We start from the raw sequence: 18,692 nt of genomic DNA on the forward strand, positions 1-18,692 counted from the left end.
CTCTGTTAGTATGCTAGATCAGTAAATGGTACAGAGATCAGAGAAATGAACAATTATTTGGACTTGTAGTCTAGAGAGGTTTCATTGAAAATGTGGAAGTTGAAATTAAACTTGATTAGTTCTTTCTCTAGCCATAATGGAATAACAGACACTAGGTTTACCTTGCCACCTCAAGTGACTGGAAAACCTGACAGTTATGAAACAGCAATTTTAGAAATAGGTCAGAAAACAGCACAGGACAGTGCTCCCTGAGAGAAAGGAAATAAATAACAGAGCTCTGTGACTGCCTCAGCTTACCTCCTGGAGAGTTTCTGAACTGAAGCTCAGGGAAGGGGAACCCAGAAAGAATCTAGTGGTCTTCCTGAGTTGATGAGACAGAGTTCAGAGCTCAGAGAGGTGAAGGCAGCTTGAGTAGGCTTGAATGTGTGAGGAGGTCAGGTACAGGACAGGAGGGGGCTGCAAGGGGTTCGTTCACTCAAGCCTTTGATTGAGTACTGTTCTGCTTGTTTTATGGAGAGCTGTCAGAAATTAGCAGGTGGAAGAATTCTTGCAGTTCACACAAGGCTGGGAATAGTTCATATTCTCACTAATCAAAGTAGAAAGACCTAATGGATGAGGCATGGAGTAAGGCTAAATTAGCCCTGGAGAAAAGCCTGTTCTGGACCCACCTACCAAATCTTAGAGGCAAACCTTAAAAGGATGAGATTTATTTAAAGTACCTAATCATGAGCAAACCCTCACAATATCCGAAGGGATTACAACAAAGTCCAGCTCCCAAAAACATGAAATCCAATACCAGCATCCAATAAAAAATGAGCAGACAAGCCAAGTAGAGAAAATATGACCCATAACCAGACAGAAAAACAGTCAGCAGAAACAGTCCCAGAAGTGGGACAAATGATGGAATTGCAAATAAAGGTGTTGAAAGAGCCATTATAAATATACTCAGTTTGTTCACGGAGATAAAAGGAAACTTGAACATGACGAGGAGAGAAATGGTTCTAAAAATAGACCCACATCAAACTATGAGCAAGATGAAAAGACAACCCTCAGAATGGGAGAAAATAATAGCAAATGAAACAACTGACAAAGGATTCATTTCCAAAATACACAAGCAGCTCATACAACTCAATACCAGGAAAACAACCCAATCAAAAAGTGGGAAAAAGACCTAAACAGACATTTCTCCAAAGAAGACATACAGATGGCTAGCAAACACACGAAAAGATGCTCAACATCACTCATTATTAGAGAAATGCAAATCAAAACTACAATGAGATATCACCTCACACTGATAAGAATGGCCATCATCAAAAAGTCTACAAAAAGTAAATGCTGGCGAGGGTGTGGAGAAAAGGGAGCCCTCTTGCACTGTTGGTGGGAATGTAAATTGATACAGCCGCTATGGAAGACTGTATGGAGATTCCTTAAAAAACTAGGAATAGAATCACCATATGACCCAGCAATCCCACTCCTAGGCATATACCCTGAGGAAACCAAAATTGAAAAAGACACATGTATTCCATTGTTCATCGTAGCACTGTTTACAACAGCTAGAACATGGAAGCAACCTAGATGTCCATTGACAGATGAATGGATAAAGAAGTTGTGGTATATATACACAATGGAATATTACTCAGCCTTAAAAAGGAACGCCTTTGAGTCAGTTCTAATGAGGTGGATGAACCTAGAATCTATTGTACAGAGTGAAGTGAGAAAGAGAAAGATAAATACCATATTCTAACGCATATATATGGAATTTAGAAAGTGGTACTAAAGATATTTACAGGACAGCAATGGAGAAACAGACATAGAGAATAGACTTACGGACAGAGGGAGAGGGTGAGATGTATGGAAAGAGTAACATGGAAACTTAGGTGAGTTCAGTTCAGTTCAGTTGTGTCTGACTCTTCACGACCCAATGAACCGCAGCACGCCAGGCCTCCCTGTCCGTCACCAACTCCCGGAGTCCGCCCAAACCCATGTCCATTGAATTGGAAACTTACTTTACTATATGTGAAATAGGTAGCCAACAGGAATTTGCTATATGGCTCAGGAAACTCAAACAAGGGCTCTGCATCAACCTAGGGGGTGGGATGGGGAGACAGGTTCAAAAGGCAGGGGATATATGTATACCTATGGCTGATTCATGTTGAAGTTTGACAGAAAATAGCAAAATTTTGTAAAGCAATTATCCTTCAATAAAATAAGTACATTTTTAAAAGACCCACATCAAACTTCTAGCAGTAAAGTCAAACCTGAAAAAGTATAGGGTTTATATTGATAGAGAAAAGAAGAAAGTGTGTACTGAGAGGACGATATTTCCTGCTTTGGTGATCCCTCTTTATCCCACACAGTGATATAGTTAACATATATTGGGTACATACTCTCTGCCAAGAGTGGTGCCAAGCATTGTACGTGTAGTATCGTTGAATTCTTGTAACAGCGCTAGGTGGTACGGTATCCTCATTCTGTGGAGGGGAATTCAAGGCACTCCAGTCTCTTAGTGTTTTTGTTTTTTTGTTTATAACACTTAATATGGTTGGAAATTGTGTACCTATCTTATTTGCTTCTGAAGGCAGAGATCCTGGTGTCCACTTTTGTATGCTCAGTGCTCACTGTTGAGCCTGGAACATAGGAGGGTGGTACTGATAATTAGTGTTGGACAAATTAAAGTGAGTGAGGTAATCCACCAGCTGAATCTTGTGATTCAGAAGAGTTTGGATTTGATGTAGGTCTGTCTGACTACAGAGCTCATACTTCCACCATGTCTTGTACCACTTCTAAAGTGAGTTTAGTAAATTATGAATGATCTGCTTCGTGGAATGTTACACAGCCATTAAAGGGGATCATGTGAAAGTTAGGTATAGCCTACAAAAGTAATATCTTTACAGTGGACAGGGACTCAAAGTAATATGCAGAAATAAAAATGGCTGTTCATGGGTAACATTTCTCATTTTCTTTTCTCTCTTTTTTTTGAAGTTTTTTTTTAATATAAAACCTTCACAGAGGGAAAGTCATACTCTCTAAAGGGAACAAGTAAGTGTCTAAAGTTCATTTCTTTTATAAAGTTTATTCCCTAACTTCAAGAAAAATTGAATTAATTCCAAACCATGGTTAGAATGAGTAGAAAACTGAGAGATGACTAGAAATATGCTGAAAAGTGCATGTTTTTCCCCAATAAGAAAAGAGTTAAGACCAAGTATTCTTGTCTTAACAGGAATCAAGCTAAAATATGGCATCGTTGTTGGTTTGTTGTTTTTTTTTTTTTCAATTGAAGGATAATTGCTTTACAGTACTGTGTTGGTTTCTGCCATACGTCAGCATGAATCATCCATAGGTGTACACACGTCCCCTTCCTATTGAACCTCCTTCCCGCCTCCCACCCCATCCCACTCTTCATTGGGTTTGAGCTCCCTGAGTCATACAGCAAATTCCCACTGGCTCTCTGTTTTACATACGGAAATGTGTATTCTTCCATACTACTCTTTCCATTTGTCCCACTCTCTCCTTCGCCCCCTGTGTCCAGAAGTCTGTTCTCTATGTCTGAGTCTCCATTGCTGCCCCACAGATAGGTTCATCAGTGCCATCTTTCTAGATTCCATATATATGCATTAATATACGACACTGGTTTTTCTCTTTTTGACTTACTTTACTCTGTATAATAAGCTCTAGGTTCATCTACCTCATTAGAACTGACTCAAATATGTTCCTTTTTATGGCTGAGTAATATTCCATTGTATATATGTACCATACTTCTTTATCCATTCATCTGTCAGTGGACATCTGGGTTGCTTCCATGTCCTCGCTATAGTAAACACTGCTGCAATGAACACTGGGGTAACCTGTGTCTTTTTCAGTTATGGTTTTCTCGGGGTATATGTGTGGCATCATTGTGGCATCATTTTGAGCAGTTAGTGAATCCTAGAAAGGGACAGGACTTTTCTATAATATTTTTATGATGATGATATTAATGCTTTTATTTTATTTTTGTTTTCCCTATTGAAAATCATCCTGTATTTAAAGCATGAAGACTTAACTATGGGTAATCTCCACTTTTCGAAAGTTCATCTTATGCCATTTTGCTTTTATGAAAGACCTACATTAGTACCTATTTTTGATAACCAAAAGAAACCTCAAGAGGATTTTTGCTTTTAGCAGAAAAAAGGCCAGAAGCAAAAATAGCATTCAGCATTTGTTTTGTAGCAGGGCGAGCCATTGTAGAGGTGGCCACACAGGGAGCAGTGAGAGAAGCCTCCCCAGAGCTCCTTCCCCTGGAAGAACACTCAGTGTCTTAACATTGAGCCGCCATAGTTGTAAAACATGTCTCCGCATCTGTGCTCTATCTTGATTTATTTTGTGGGTCCATTAGCAAGATGTGTCCTCCAATAATTGATTCTTCCTTTTTTGACATTTTGGTTTACAGTAAGCTTTTCCTCTTGCCACTTCTCCTGTCACTTTTTCCTATGTCTTTACTTTTAGCCTAGTCTTCTCTGAGCTCTGGATTCATATATTCAACTGCCTACTTGGTATTTTTAACTTAAATTTCCCAAGAACATCTCCAGATTGATAAATGGAGCTTTTGATGTGTGTGTGTGTGTGTGTATATATATATATATATATACACACATACATATATATATACATACACACACGTGTATATATATTCTGTCTACTACCGCTGTTTTCGGGGCTTCCCTGGTGGCTCAAATGGTGAAGAATCTGCCTGCAATGCAGAAGACCCAGGTTCAATCCCTGGGTCGGAAAGATCCCCTGGAGAAGGGAATGACTACCCACTCTAGTATTCTTGCCTGGAGAATTCCATGGACAGAGGAGCCTAGTGGGCTGCAGTCCATGGGGTTGCAAAGAGTTGGACATGATTGAGTGACGAATACCTGTTTTCTAGTCTTCCCCATCTCAGCAAATGACATCGCAGTCCACTCTTGTTATTTAAACAAATTTAGGCATCACCCTATCTTCTTTTTCTTACATTCCACTTCTGATTTATCCTTCACAGTTTACTGTCAGGGTGGATCATATCTGTCTGTTGCTTGCCATTTTCACTCCTGTCATCTTAGTACAGACAGTTGCCATCTCTTAGACGTTTCTCCCCAGTAGCTACAGCGATCTTGAAACTTCACCCAGTCTTGTCACTGCTTGCTTAAATTACCCCTCAGTGGCTTCTTCTAATCCTTAGAGTGGAAATCCGAACTCCTTACTGTAGTATGCAAGGCACCTCCTGATTGGTCTGGTTCCCAGCCTTTCCCTCCCTCAGGCCATTCATCTCTCCCTTGCTCACTGTGCTGAAGCTACCTGTATTTTGATACTCTCGTTCCTAGGGCCTCTTATATTTTCTTTACAATGTGTGCCTTCTTGCTGATATCCCACTCACCTCTACCTCCTACTCTTCACATGATCTTTGCCGTATTAATAGAGCTTTATGGTTTTTTGATTCTGTATGCTGCTGCTGCTAAGTCGCTTCAGTTGTGTCCGACTTTGTGCTACCCTATAGATGGCAGCCCACCAGGCTCCTCTGTCCCTGGGATTCTCCAGGCAAGAACACTGGAGTGGGTTGCCATTTCCTTCTCCAGTGCATGAAAGTGAAGTCGCTCAGTCGTGTCCAGCTCTTCACGACCCCATGGACTACAGCCTGCCAGGCCCCTCAGTCCATGGGATTTTCCAGGCAAGAATACTGGAGTGATTGCCATTGCCTTCTCCTTGATTCTGTATAATGGCCAGTTAAAAGGGCCATGGAGATGGAGACATGGGGAAGGAATTGTAGAATCTAAGAACTTAATGGTCATCTGTAATCATCAAGTCTAGCCACTCATCTGAGGCCTCAGCATTCTTATCCAGTGGTTTTACAGCTCACACTTGAACAAATGAGTGATGGAAATCTACCACATTCATCTCTGGAAAACAGAACGTTAGAAAGTCTTTTTTTCATCTGCAGAAGAAAAATTGGTTCAAAAATTTGTAGACAGTTGTTAATTTCCTTGTCTGATTCAAGTCCTCTAACCCTTAGACTTCATGTTCTTATTTCTGTTCTTAAGAATATAGTATTTTAAACCACAAAACACAGCATTCCACTTAAAGGATACAGTGAGTTCAGTAATGTCCCACAAAAATTCATGTCCACCTGGCACTTCAGAATGTGATCTTATTTGCAAATAACATCTTTGCAGATGTAAGTAGTTAAGGATCAAGATAAGGTCATACTAGTTTATGGTGGACCCTAAATCCAGTGACTTATAAGGAGAAGAGAGAATACAGAGAAACACACGAAGATAAAGGCCATGGGAAGATAGAGGTTGAAATAGGAGTTATGCTGCCACAGCTAGGGAGTGCCAAGGATTGCTGGCAACCACTGGAGGCTAGGAGAGAGGCACAGGACTGTTTTTCCCTTGGAGTCTCCAGAAGGAGCCAACTGTACTGACACCTTGATCTTGACTTCTGCCCTCCTGAATTAGGAGACAGTCCATTTATGTTGTTTTAAGCCACACATGGACATCACCAGATGGTCAGTAATGATACTGGATTGATTATATTCTTTGCAGCCGAAGATAGAGAAGCGCTATACAGTCAGCAAAAACAAGACCAGGAGCTGACTATGGCTCAGATCATGAACTCCTTATTGCCAAATTCAGACTTAAATTGAAGAAACTAGGGGAAACCACTAGACCATTCAGGTATTACCTAAATCAAATCCCTTATGATTATACAGTGGAAGTGAGAAATAGATTCAAGGGATTAAATCTGATAGAGTGACTGAAGAACTATGGATGTAGGTTCATGACATTGTACAAGAGACAGGGATCATGAACATCCTCAAGAAAAAGAACTGCAAAAAAGCAAAATGGCTGTCTGAGGAGGCCTTACAAGTAACTGAGAAAAGAAGAGAAGCGAAAAGCAAAGGAGAAAAGGAAGGATACACCCATTTGAATGCAGAGTTCCTAGAATAGCAAGGAGAGATAAGAAAGCCTTCCTCAGTGATCAGTGCAGAGAAATAGAGGAAAACAGTAGAATGGGAAAGACTAAAGATCTTTTCAAGAAAATTAGAGATATCAGGGGAACATTTCATGCAAAGATGGGCTCAATAAAAGACAGAAATGATATGGACCTAACAGAAGAAAATGTTAAGAAGAGGTGGCAAGAGTACACAGAAGAACTGTACAAAAAAAGATCTTCACAATCCAGATAATCATGATGGTGTGATCACTCACCTAGAGCCAGACATGCTGGAATGTGAAGTCAAGTGGGCCTTAGGAAGCATCACCACAAACAAGCTAGTGGAGGTGATGGAATTCCAGTTGAGCTCTTTCAAATCCTGAAGATGATGCTGTGAAAGTGCTGCACTCAATATGCCAGCAAATTTGGAAAACTCAACAGTGGCCACAGGACTGGAAAAGGTCAGTTTTCGGCAATGCCAAAGAATGCTCAAACTGCTGCACTCAAATCACGTGCTAGTAAAGTAATGCTCAAAATTCTCCAAGCCAGGCTTCAACAGTACATGAACTGTGAACTGCCAGATTTTTAAGCTGGATTTTGAAAAGGCAAAGGAACCAGAGATCAAACTGCCAACATCCGATAGATCTTTGAAAAAGCAAGAGAGTTCCAGAAAAACATCTATTTCTGCATTATTGACTATGCCCAAAGCCTTTGACTGTGTGGATCACAACAAACTGTGGAAAATTCTGAAAGAGATGGTAATACCAGACTACCTAACCTGCCTCTTGAGAAATCTGTATGCAGATCAGGAAGCAACAGTTAGAACCGAGACATGGAACAATGGACTGGTTCCAGATAGGGGAAGGAGTACATCAAGGCTGTATATTGTCACCCTGCTTATTTAACTTATATGCAGAGTACATCATGAGAAACGCTGGGCTGGAAGAAGCACAAGCTGGAATCAAGATTGCCAGGAGAAATATCAATAACCTCAGATATACAAATGACACCACCCTTATGGCATAAAGCAAAGAAGAGCTAAAGAGCCTGTTGATGAAAGTGAAAGAGGAGAGTGAAAAAGTTGGCTTAAAACTCAACATTCAGAGAACGAAGATCATGGCATCTGGTCCCATCACTTCATGGGAAACAGTGGAAACAGTAACAGACTTTATTTTGGGGGGTCCAAACTCACTGCAGATGGTGACTGCAGCCATGAAATTAAAGACGCTTACTCCTTGGGAAAAAAGTTATAACCAACATAGATAACATATTAAAAAGCAGAGACATTACTTTGCCAACAAAGGTCTGTATAGTCAAAGCTATGATTTTTCCAGTAGTCGTGTATGGATGTGAGAGTTGGACTATAAAGAAAGCTGAGTGCCAAAGAATTGATGCTTTTGAACTGTGGTGTTGGAGAAGACCTTTGAGAGTCCCTTGGAGACTCTCAACCAGTCCATCCTAAAGGAAATCAGTCCTGAATATTCATTGGAAGGACTAATGGTGAAGCTGAAACTCTTAATACTTTGGCCACCTGATGTGAAGAACTGACTCATGTGAAAAGCCCCTGATGCTGGGAAAGATTGAAGGCAGGGAGGAGAAGGGAACGACAGAAGATGAGATGGCTGGATGGCATCACTGACTTGATGGACATGAGTTTGAGTAAACTCTGGGAGTTGGTGATGGACAGGGAGGCCTGGCATGCTGCGGTCCACGGGGTTGCAAAGAGTCGGACACAACTGAGCAACTGAACTGAGCTGACTGAAGCCACAAGGTTTGTAGTCATTTGATATGGCAGCCGTAAGAAATTAATGCAAAGAGAAAACAAAATTGAACAGTACTGCAATTTGGTTTCACCAGTACAGAAGAGAGTAGAACTACTTTCTTCCTCATCATTCTGAACACATGCCTAGAGTCATATAGGTTATTTTGGTAGCCGTAACCACTGACTCATACTGAGATTACTGCTGATTAGACTTCCTAGGACTTTTTCATAGAGGTTGCCCTAAATCGAGTGGTTTTATATTTTCTGGATTTAGGCTGGTCATCAGCCCTTCAGGATACTTTTGGAATCCTGATCTGTCATCTAGTCTTTACTCTTCGTAGCAGCTGTGTGTCACCCATGAGCGTGATGAGCATACTTTCTGTATCTCCATCTAAGTGGTTCTTAACCTTCTGTGGTTGTGGATTCAAGACTTTAATGAAAGCTGTGGACCTTTCTGATGAAAAGTACTTATATATGTATATATACACCGAGTTTTCAATAAGGTTTAGGATGTTCAGATGCCTCTTGAAGCCTCAACTGTGGTCCATAGACCCAAAGTTAAGAACACTGATGTAGGTTATTGATGAAAGTATCAAATATCAAAGAGTGTGAATGAACAGACCCTTGTAGTGTGTTCCTAAAAACCGCCTAAGATGGTTGACAGTGTTCCATGACTCAACACTTCTGGGGAGTGGAGTGGGCATTTCACAGTTTACTGATTTATTTTATTGACTTCGCATTTAGTACTGTACAGATTTCTTTGTCTTATGTTGTAAAAGCCAATCAAGTTCTTTGATTTAAAAAAATATATATTGTATTTACTTTGTTCCTGATTTGCTGGGAAGGAGAAGAAGTCTTTATGGCTTAACCATAGTATTGTTATTTTCCTGTTGCCACTGTGATCAGTTATCTCAAACCAGGTGGCGTAAAAGAACACAGATTTATTACCTTACAGTTCTGGGAGTGAGAAGTCCTAAATGGGTCTCACTGGGCTAAAATCAAGGTGTTGGGCAAAACTGCACTCCTTATAGAAGGTCTGAGGGAGAATCCGTTTCCTTGTTTTTTCCAGCTTCTAGAGACTGCCTGCATTCATTAGCTCATGGCCCCTTCCTCTCCAGAATCAGTAGTGAGCTTTTTTCAGAGCTTTCTGTGGCTCTTCCACCTTTCTTCTACACTTAAGACCCTGTGATCACATTGGGCCCACCCACATGTAACCCTACACGTGGGCTCCCCTGGGGGCTCAGACAGTAAGGGCTCTGCCTGTGATGCAGCAGACCTGGGTTCGGTCCCTGGGTGGGGAAGTTCCCCTGGAGAAGGGAATGGCAACCCACTCCAGTGTTCTGGCCTGGAGAAGTCCTTGGGCAGAGGAGCCAGGAGGGCTACAGTCCATGGGGTGGCAAAGAGTTGGTAATGACTGAGTGGTACTCACTTTCACCCACTTATTTTATTTTTTTATTTTTTTATTTTTTTTAAATTTTTATTTATTTATTTGGCTGCTCTGGGTCTTAGTTGTAGCATGTGGGATCTAACTCCCTGACCAGGGATCGAACCTGGGCCCCCTGCACTGGGAGCTCAGAGTCTTAGCCACTGAACCACCAGGGAATTCCCTCCCCCACTTATTTTAAAGTCAGCCAATTACCAACCTTAATTCCCTCTTGTCATGTAACCTAACGTATTCACAGGTCCCAAGGATCAAGATGGAGACATCTGGGGATGGAGAGCATTACTCATCCCTCTGCACATAGTGAACCTGTGTAGGCATCCCATGATTTAAGTGTCTAGAAATTATTGCTTTAGTAATTATTTCCGACATTTGCTAAGGATTAATAGTACCCTAAGGAACTCATAACTTCCACAGCCCTTGTTTATCAGTTTATAAACAATGAAATGCTGTTTACACAGGTCAGTTTTCTGATACGTTTCTTCTATGATTCCTCAAAGTTCCTTCAGTGATGCAGTTTCTTTTTTCAGTGTTGTCACCAGACTGTAGTTCATCTGGATCAGAAATCCTAAACTCATGTGGGACAGCTGCTTCAAATACTCATTCAGCAGGTAATTCTTAAACACCTCGTATATAATGGGCTTACAGTACCCCAGCAGCGGCCGTGGTGCTGCTCGCGCAGAATGCCGACTGCTGGGGGGCGGCCGGAGCCGAGTCTCCGCGGGGCTAGGCTGCCGGGCGCCGCGGCCGATGGTCGGGACTGCAGGCTGCGGCCGGGGCCCTGGCGCGCAGCGACGCGAGGAGGAGCACGTGTTTCTGGAGCAGAGATGGGCACCACGGGACGACATGCTGCCTGAAGAAGCATTGCCGGCTTGGGAAGCAGCTTCAGGAAGATCACCTCAGAGACGGAGGTGGGAGTCACGTAGTGATCCGTGCCCCCAGTTACATGTGTGGGGCCAGCAGTGGTGACAGATCGGCCCCAGCAGTGGAAAGCTTGGGGTACCCTTGGCCCCTGGGTGGCAGACGGGCTCCGTGATGGGCAGCGGCTCCAGGGTGGCCGACTGCAGTGGTGAAGCTGGGGTGCCCTCAGCTCCTGGGCCTCATCCTCTGTCAGCTTCATGCACTCGTTTCACATACCAGCAAGATTATGCTCAAAATCCTTCAAGCTAGAAATCAGCAGTATGTGAGCTGAGACCTTCCACATGTACAAGCTGGGTTTAGAAAAGGCAGAGGAACCAGAGATCAAACGCCAACAAATGCTGGATCATAGAAAAAACAAGGCAGTTTAAAAAAAAGTCTACTTCTGCTTCACTGACTAAGCTAAAGCCTTTGACTGTGTGGGTCACAACAAGCTGGAAAATTTTCAAGGAAATGGGAATACCAGACCACCTTACCTGCCTTCAGAGAAGCCTGTATGCAGGAGAAGAAACAACAGTTAGAACCAGACATGAAACAGACTGGTTCAGAATTGAGAAAGAAGTACATCAAGGCTGTATATTGTCACCCTGCTTTATTTAACGTATATGCAGAGTACATCATACGAAATCCCAGAATCAAGATTGCCAGGAGAAATATCAGTAACCTCAGATATGCAGATGATACCACTTTAATGGCAGAAAGTGAAGAGGAACTAAAGAGCCACTTAATTAAAGTGAAATAGGACAATGAAAAAAACTGGCTTAAAACTCAACATTCAAAAAACTAAGATAATGGCATCCAGTCCTGTCACTTCATGGCAAATAGATGGGGGAAATGTGGAGAAACTGTCATATTTCATTTTCTTGGGCTCCAAAATCAGTGAGGATGGTGACTACAGCTACACAATTAAAAGATACTTGCTCCTTGGAAAAATAGCTATGACAAACCTAGACAGTGTATTAAAAAGCAGAGACATCACTTTGCCAACAGAGATCCATCTAGTCAAAGCTATGGTTTTTCCAGTGGTCATGTATGGATGTGAGAGTTGGACTGTGAAGAAGGCCGAGTGCCGAAGAATTGATGCTTTCAACTGTGGTGCTGGAGAAGACTCTTGAGAGTCCCTTGGACTGCAAGGAGATCAAACCAGTCCATCCTAAAGGAAATCGGTCCTGAATATTCATTGGAAAGACTGATGGGGAAGCACCAATACTTCACCCACATGATGAGAGGGGGGCGACAGAGGATGAGATGCTTGGATGGCATTACTGACTCAGTGGACATGAGTAGGAGATAGTGATTTACAGAGAAGCCTGCATGCTGCAGTTCATGGGGTCATAAAGAGTCAGACATGACTTAGCAACTGAACAGGAAGTATATAGCAGGCAGAACAAGAAGTTCCTGCATTCTGTCTGGTGCAAGCAGCAAGGTAAGTCAGCCCCTGTGTATTGTGTCGTGGTGAAAACAGACATTAAACAAATACTAACACAAGAACTATTTAATAATAATTCTTGGGGAAAGGATCAAGACACTGAGAGAGCATAAATGAGAATATTAACCCAGTCTAGGTTAGTCAGGGAATACTTCTCTGAAGAAATGATGTTTAAGCTGAGGATAAAGCATGAGCAGATATTAAACAAAGAGGGACATGGAATGGAAGACCAGTTTAGGCTAGGAACATATATGAAAACTGAAAGTGATATTCATTTATTTATTTATTTATTTTGATGTCTGATCTTATTTATTTGTTACTCTTAGAACACCTCATTTTTGACTGGACTCAGACTCAGAAGTAGAAGCTCTCAGAGAGGACAGCCTCCGTCTCTTGGCATTCTGTTCCTGCCGTTTTTCTTTGGCCTCCTTCATTCTCTTGGCCAAAAGTTTAGCATATTCTGCAGCCTCTTTATTTTTCTTAGTACGCTGTTTCTTCAGAGCAATACACCGGCGTTTGCGTTGCAGAGCTCGTGGAGTCACGAGGCGCTGAATCTTGGGTGCTTTAGTCCTAGGTTTCTTACTGTCTTTGTTTAGGGGCTTTCGCACAACATATTGGCGGACATCATCATCTTTAGAGAGATTGAAAAGTTCGCGGATTCTGCTAGCTCTTTTGGGACCCAGGCGACAAGGCACTGTAGTATCAGTGAGTCCAGGAATATCCTTCTCCCCTTTTTTCACGATGACCAAATTGAGAACACTCAGATTGGCATCCACAGTGCAACCCCGCACAGATTTGCGCTTTCTCTCTCCAGTCCTCCTTGGTCTGTAACAGGAATGCCCCTTACTCAGAAGCAGGCGAACTCTGCCATGGGTCAAGACACCCTGCTTCATGGGGAAACCCTGCTTATCGTTCCCGCCACTGATTCGAACCACATAACCCTTCCATTCTTCACCCAGAGCGTCAGCAGCGACTTCTGTGGCCATATGCTTCTCGTAGAAGGTACGAAGTTTTCGTTCATCGTCCACTTCAGTGAGCTTCTGGCAGCCGGTGGCCGGGAAAGAGATGTTCAGCTTCATTCTGAGGCAGCCGACAGCCTCCGAGGCACCATGAAAAAGAGACCTGAAAGTGATATTTAAAACAACAACAACAGCAGCCTTGGAATGCTTGAGTTTAGAGAGTAAGGGGGAGTTTAGAGAGTAAGGGGGAGTTTAGAGAGTAAGGGGGAGTTTAGAGAGTAAAGGGGAGTTTAGAGAGTAAGGGGGAGAATGGTATATAGCAGAGATGAAAATGTGGGTCAGTACTTTTTAGACTGTGTTCCAATTTTTTACGTTATCCCAAGAGGAATAGAAAACTGTTGAAGGGTTGGTTGGTTTAATTTTTTTTTTGTTTCACTGAGTCTTTGTTGCCACACTCAGGCTTCCTCTGGTTGCAGTAAGTGGAGGCTGCTCTGTTGCGGTGGTTGGGGTTCTTTCTGCAGCGGCTTCTGTTGTTGCGGCGCACAGGCCCTAGGCTCACGGGCTTTGGTAGTTGTGACTCACAGACTCATTAGTTGCGGCTCAGGCTCAGTAACTGGTGCATGGGGTTACTTGCTCTGTGGCACGTGGAATCTTTCCAGCCCAGGGATCAAACCCATGTCCCCTGCTTTGGCAGGAGGATTCTTATCCACTGTACTACAGGGAAGTCTCTTACAAGTATGGTAAAATACACATAACATAAAGTCTGCCATCTTAGCCAGTGTAGGTGTGGGCCATTTTAGTAGTGTTGCGCAGATGCACGTTATTGTGCAGCCAGTCTCCAGAACTGTTTTCATCTTGGAAAACTGAAACTGCATACCCATTAAACATCTATGAATTTCCTTCTCTCCCTGGCGCCTGGAACCCATCCTTCTACTTTCTGTCTCTATGAATTTGACTATTCTAGAAACCTCATATAAGTGGAGTCATGCAGTATTCATTTGCTATAACACAGAAAAATGTAGTCAAAAGTCTGCAGCTTGATGAATAACTGTAGCAAACACATTGATGTCACTCTGAACCTTGTCGAGAAATAGAGCGTTACCAGCTCCACAGAGCTTCCTGGATACCCCCTTTCAATCACTATTTCTCCTCCCTCGCTCCCCCAAAGTAAATACTATTCTGACTGAATACTAGAGATTATGCCTGTTTTTTAACTTACATACATAGAATCGTGGTATGTATTATTTTTCATCTTATGATTAGTTTCTTTTGCTCATATCCTGCTGGTGAGATAAATTCATGTTGTTGCATATAGCAGTAATTTGTCAGTGACCCAGTGCATGAATATACTGCATTTTACCTATTTTGCTGTTGAAGGATGTGTGGGATGCCTGCTTTTTAGCAGTTACAACCAATACTGTCATAAAGATTGTGTACATGTCTTTTGTTACATGTATATAACATTTTATTGAGTATATGCTTAGGAGTAGAATTATTCTCTCCCTCTCAGTTTTTTCACAAGCCTGATATGTCCATAATGATTCACCATCTTTCCTCCAAAAATCTATTCCTCCTCCAGTGTTTGCTGTTTCAGTCAGCACAGACTTTTACCCCCATATCTAATTAATTACCAAGTCCTGTTGATCCATATTCTGTAACATCTCTAAAATGTGTCTCCATTTCTCCCCACATCCACTGCAGCCTTCTCATCTCTTACCTGGACTGTGGCTTCCTAACTGGCTTTCCTGAGTCTGCTGGCACTCTCGCTGTAGTACTGGGAGGCACACTTTTTTTATTGTGTGTGTACATTTATCCCCAGTATATGTATTATACTTATAAATGTTAAACCACACTACTGGTTTTCTTTGACATGGTACCTTAAAGTGTAACACTTAGGTTAATAGTTAATAATAGCTATAATAAGTCTGTATTTCTCACAGTCTTTTGTGATCATTTCCTATTTGACAAAAGTGTTCTTTTCCAAATCTGATTAGTTGGGGTTTTTTAAAAACCTATTATGGTTAGTGAAAAAGGGCTTGTATAGGAGTAGAAATGTCAGCTGTGCCAATTTATTTTTGCTTTATTTTGTAGGGACTTTTTTAAGGCATTTGTCCATTTAATGAGAGACAGTTTAGTTAAAAGTAGATGGTATCGTGTGTAACTTGATATAACTGTATATGCTATTTTGTAATAACTGAAAAAACGTGTGTGAGGGAGTTATGCATCCACTTTACATTTATGGGATCATTCTTCATTCAGGATACCTTGGAATACCATATGAGGTACACAACCATCTGACATGGATTAAGGAAAGAAGCCAGTGTTAATCCATAATTAAATGTCATTAATTCTTAATTTCTTATTTATTATAACAATGATTTTTTTTTTGGTTGAAGTAAATTTAGAAAGGTCACTAGATAGATACACACACAGAGTCAATTGTACTTCTGTGTGCCAGAGCAAACAATTAGAAAATGTATTTTTAATATAATTTAAAATGTTATTGGCCCTGAAAACTAAAAAAATATTGTCACAGGAAGTTTTAGAAAACCCACATAAGTGGAAAGACATCCCATGTTCATGGATCTAAAAATTTAGTACTGGTATAGTGGCTCTACTCCCCCAAACTGACCTACAGAGTCAATATAATCCTAAGAAAATACCAGCTGGCTTTTTTGCAGAAATTGACAAGCAAAATTTATGTGGACCCAGAATTGTCAAAACAGTGTTGAAAAATAAAAATAAAATTAAAGCGCTACATTTCCTGATTTCAAAGAAAGTGAAGTCACTCAGTCGTGTCTGACTTTTTGTGACCCGATGGACTGTAGCCTACCAGGTTCCTCCATCCATGGGATTTTCCAGGCAAGAGTACTGGAGTGGGTTGCCATTTCCTTCTCCAGGGTTTCTTCCTGACCCAGGGATCAAACCCAGGTCTTCCGCATTGTAGCCAGACACTTTACCATCTGAGCCACCAGGGAAGTCCTGATTTCAAAACATAAATCAGTGTGGATTGGCATAGACATATGCCATAGATAGACATATCTGTGGCATAGAACTGAGAACCAGAAATAAACCCTTAATTTATGATCAGTGGATTTTGACAAAGGTGCCAACATTGAGGGAAAGAATAATCTTTTCATCAGAGAACTCTGAAACAACTGGATAGCTAGGAAGACAATGCGGGAGGAGACCAAAGAAGTTTGTATTATCACAAAAGTTAAGTAGTTAGGTGCCTCTGACACTGCTGAGGAAGATGGAGTGCTGAGGAGTGGAAAGTATTCTTGACCTTTGTTGATGTAAAGCTAAGTGACTGGAAAATTTGGAAGAAAGCAACTATAACATTTTTAAGTTTACAGATACTGAGGTCAAAGAAAGCTGGGTAATTGCAAATTATTTTCATGAGATGAGAGATTACTTGAAGAAACCAGCATGAATGCACAGCTATGAACAGCAGTTTTACTGAGATGAACTGGGCGACCTATCTTAAGAATATGTTTGCTTTCTTAGGAACTTTGAACTCATTTCCATTGTTCTTTAGCCTTGCTCTGATCGTCTTAGTTCTCAGGTTATTTTCCCTTTATAGGGAAACAAAAGCAAAAAAGGTTTTGAGAAATGTTTTCATCCATTGTTGTGTTGGCCCTGAGCAGTGACCTGTTTCTTCTTTCTCTGAAAAAACTTAAAGCTTTTGGAAAGGACCTTCAACTCTCTCTGGGCTTTTTAGTTTGGGGGGTAATTTTTATAAGTCTGTATTGTCATCCTGCATGTGCCTTTACTTTGTACTAGTCTTCCTTAAAGTTGAATTTTTCTGTGCATTCTTGCTTGTTTCTTCATTTTCTTTCTCATCAAGATGATTTGTAATTACCCAGCTTCTTTGTCCTGGGCTTTGCATACTGTAAAATGATAGATTGCTTTCTTCCAAGCTATTGGTCACGTCACCACCTGGGGATATGTTAGGTTCTGGGTGGCAGTTTCCTCTGGTTAGTGTTAGTCGCTCAGTTGTGCCCAACTCTTTGCAACCCTGAGGACTGCAGCCCACCAGGGTTCTGTAACCATGAGATTCTCCAGGCAAGGATACTGGAGTGGGTTACCATTTCCTTCTCCAGAGGATCTTCCTGACCCAGGGATCGAACCCAAGTCTCCTGTGCTGCAGGCAGATTCTTTACCACCTGAGCTACAAGGGAAGCTTCTTCCTCTGGTTATCCCTAGCATTTATTCTGTAGGAGATGAACAGTAAAGCAGATCAGGAACTATTAGATATCCTGCTTTTAGCTGAAGGAGATTTCTGTAGATGATTTGAACCCCTGTCAGTACTTTTATCTTGTCTGACACTTCTGTGATCTATAACGAACTTTCATATTTACTCCATTTAGCCAGTTGACCTTGGTGTATTGCCCCCATCAAAGTCTCATTTTTATCTCTCAGACATGTTCTGAGTTCTTCTTTTCACTTGGATTTTCTTCAAGGATGCACTCTATCTTGATTGATATAACTGCTTTTCCTTTTTTCCCTCTGAATGGTAGTTTCTTAGGTAAAGTATTCTTCTTTATTATTATCAGCCAATCTTGAGACCCACTTAAACAAATGTCATCGATTATTTTGTATTAGGATAAACTTTAATATTTTTGTCATTGTGCTGTGTGCTTAGTCTTGTTGGACTCTCTGCAACCCCGTGGACTGTGGACTGCCAAACTCCTCTGTCCACGGGGATTCTCCAGGCAAGAATACTGGAGTGAGTTGCCATGCCCTCCTCCAGGGGATCTACTCGTCCCAAGGATCGAACCCAGGTTTCCCGCCTTGCAGGCATATTTTTTACTGTCTGAGCCACCAGGGAAGCCCACTCACACTAACTGCTGAGGAAGGAGGTAGGAGAAGATGAAAAAAATCATGAAATCAGTCCCTATGGAGGACAGTTAGGAAGAAAAGCACCGTATGGTGAGACGCTATTCACGTGAGAAAACAAATGATAGCAGGAGTGTGGAGTTTTCATAACCTGAGGTGTTTGTGAACCAAAGTCATGACAAGTCATTCTTTTGTCGTTACTTATATTTTTTGTCATGATTGAGTTCATGATTTTTTTTCATGTTCTCCTAGGTCCTTTCTCAGAAGTTTTGCTTAAAGCCCTTTGATAGTGGTCAGTCAGCCTCTGGACAAATATTTCTCTTGTTAGTGTGAGACTGTTCCTTGCCCATCTTTTTTTTTTTTTTTTATGAGAATGAATCATTTATTTTAACTCAT

At 41.5% G+C, this 18,692-nt stretch overlaps 1 protein-coding gene and 1 pseudogene across 3 annotated transcripts in view; one reads left to right on the forward strand and one right to left on the reverse strand.

Annotated features, from left to right (window-relative positions):
* RNF130 (ring finger protein 130) overlaps positions 1–18,692 on the forward strand; it is a 139,278-nt gene that overhangs the window by 7,441 nt on the left and 113,145 nt on the right. The window lies entirely within an intron of this gene.
* On the reverse strand, positions 12,002–16,198 carry LOC138440710 (small ribosomal subunit protein eS6 pseudogene; annotated as a pseudogene).

Source organism: Ovis canadensis, chromosome 5, assembly GCF_042477335.2.
Source record: "Ovis canadensis isolate MfBH-ARS-UI-01 breed Bighorn chromosome 5, ARS-UI_OviCan_v2, whole genome shotgun sequence".
NCBI classification, from domain to species: Eukaryota; Metazoa; Chordata; class Mammalia; order Artiodactyla; family Bovidae; genus Ovis; species Ovis canadensis.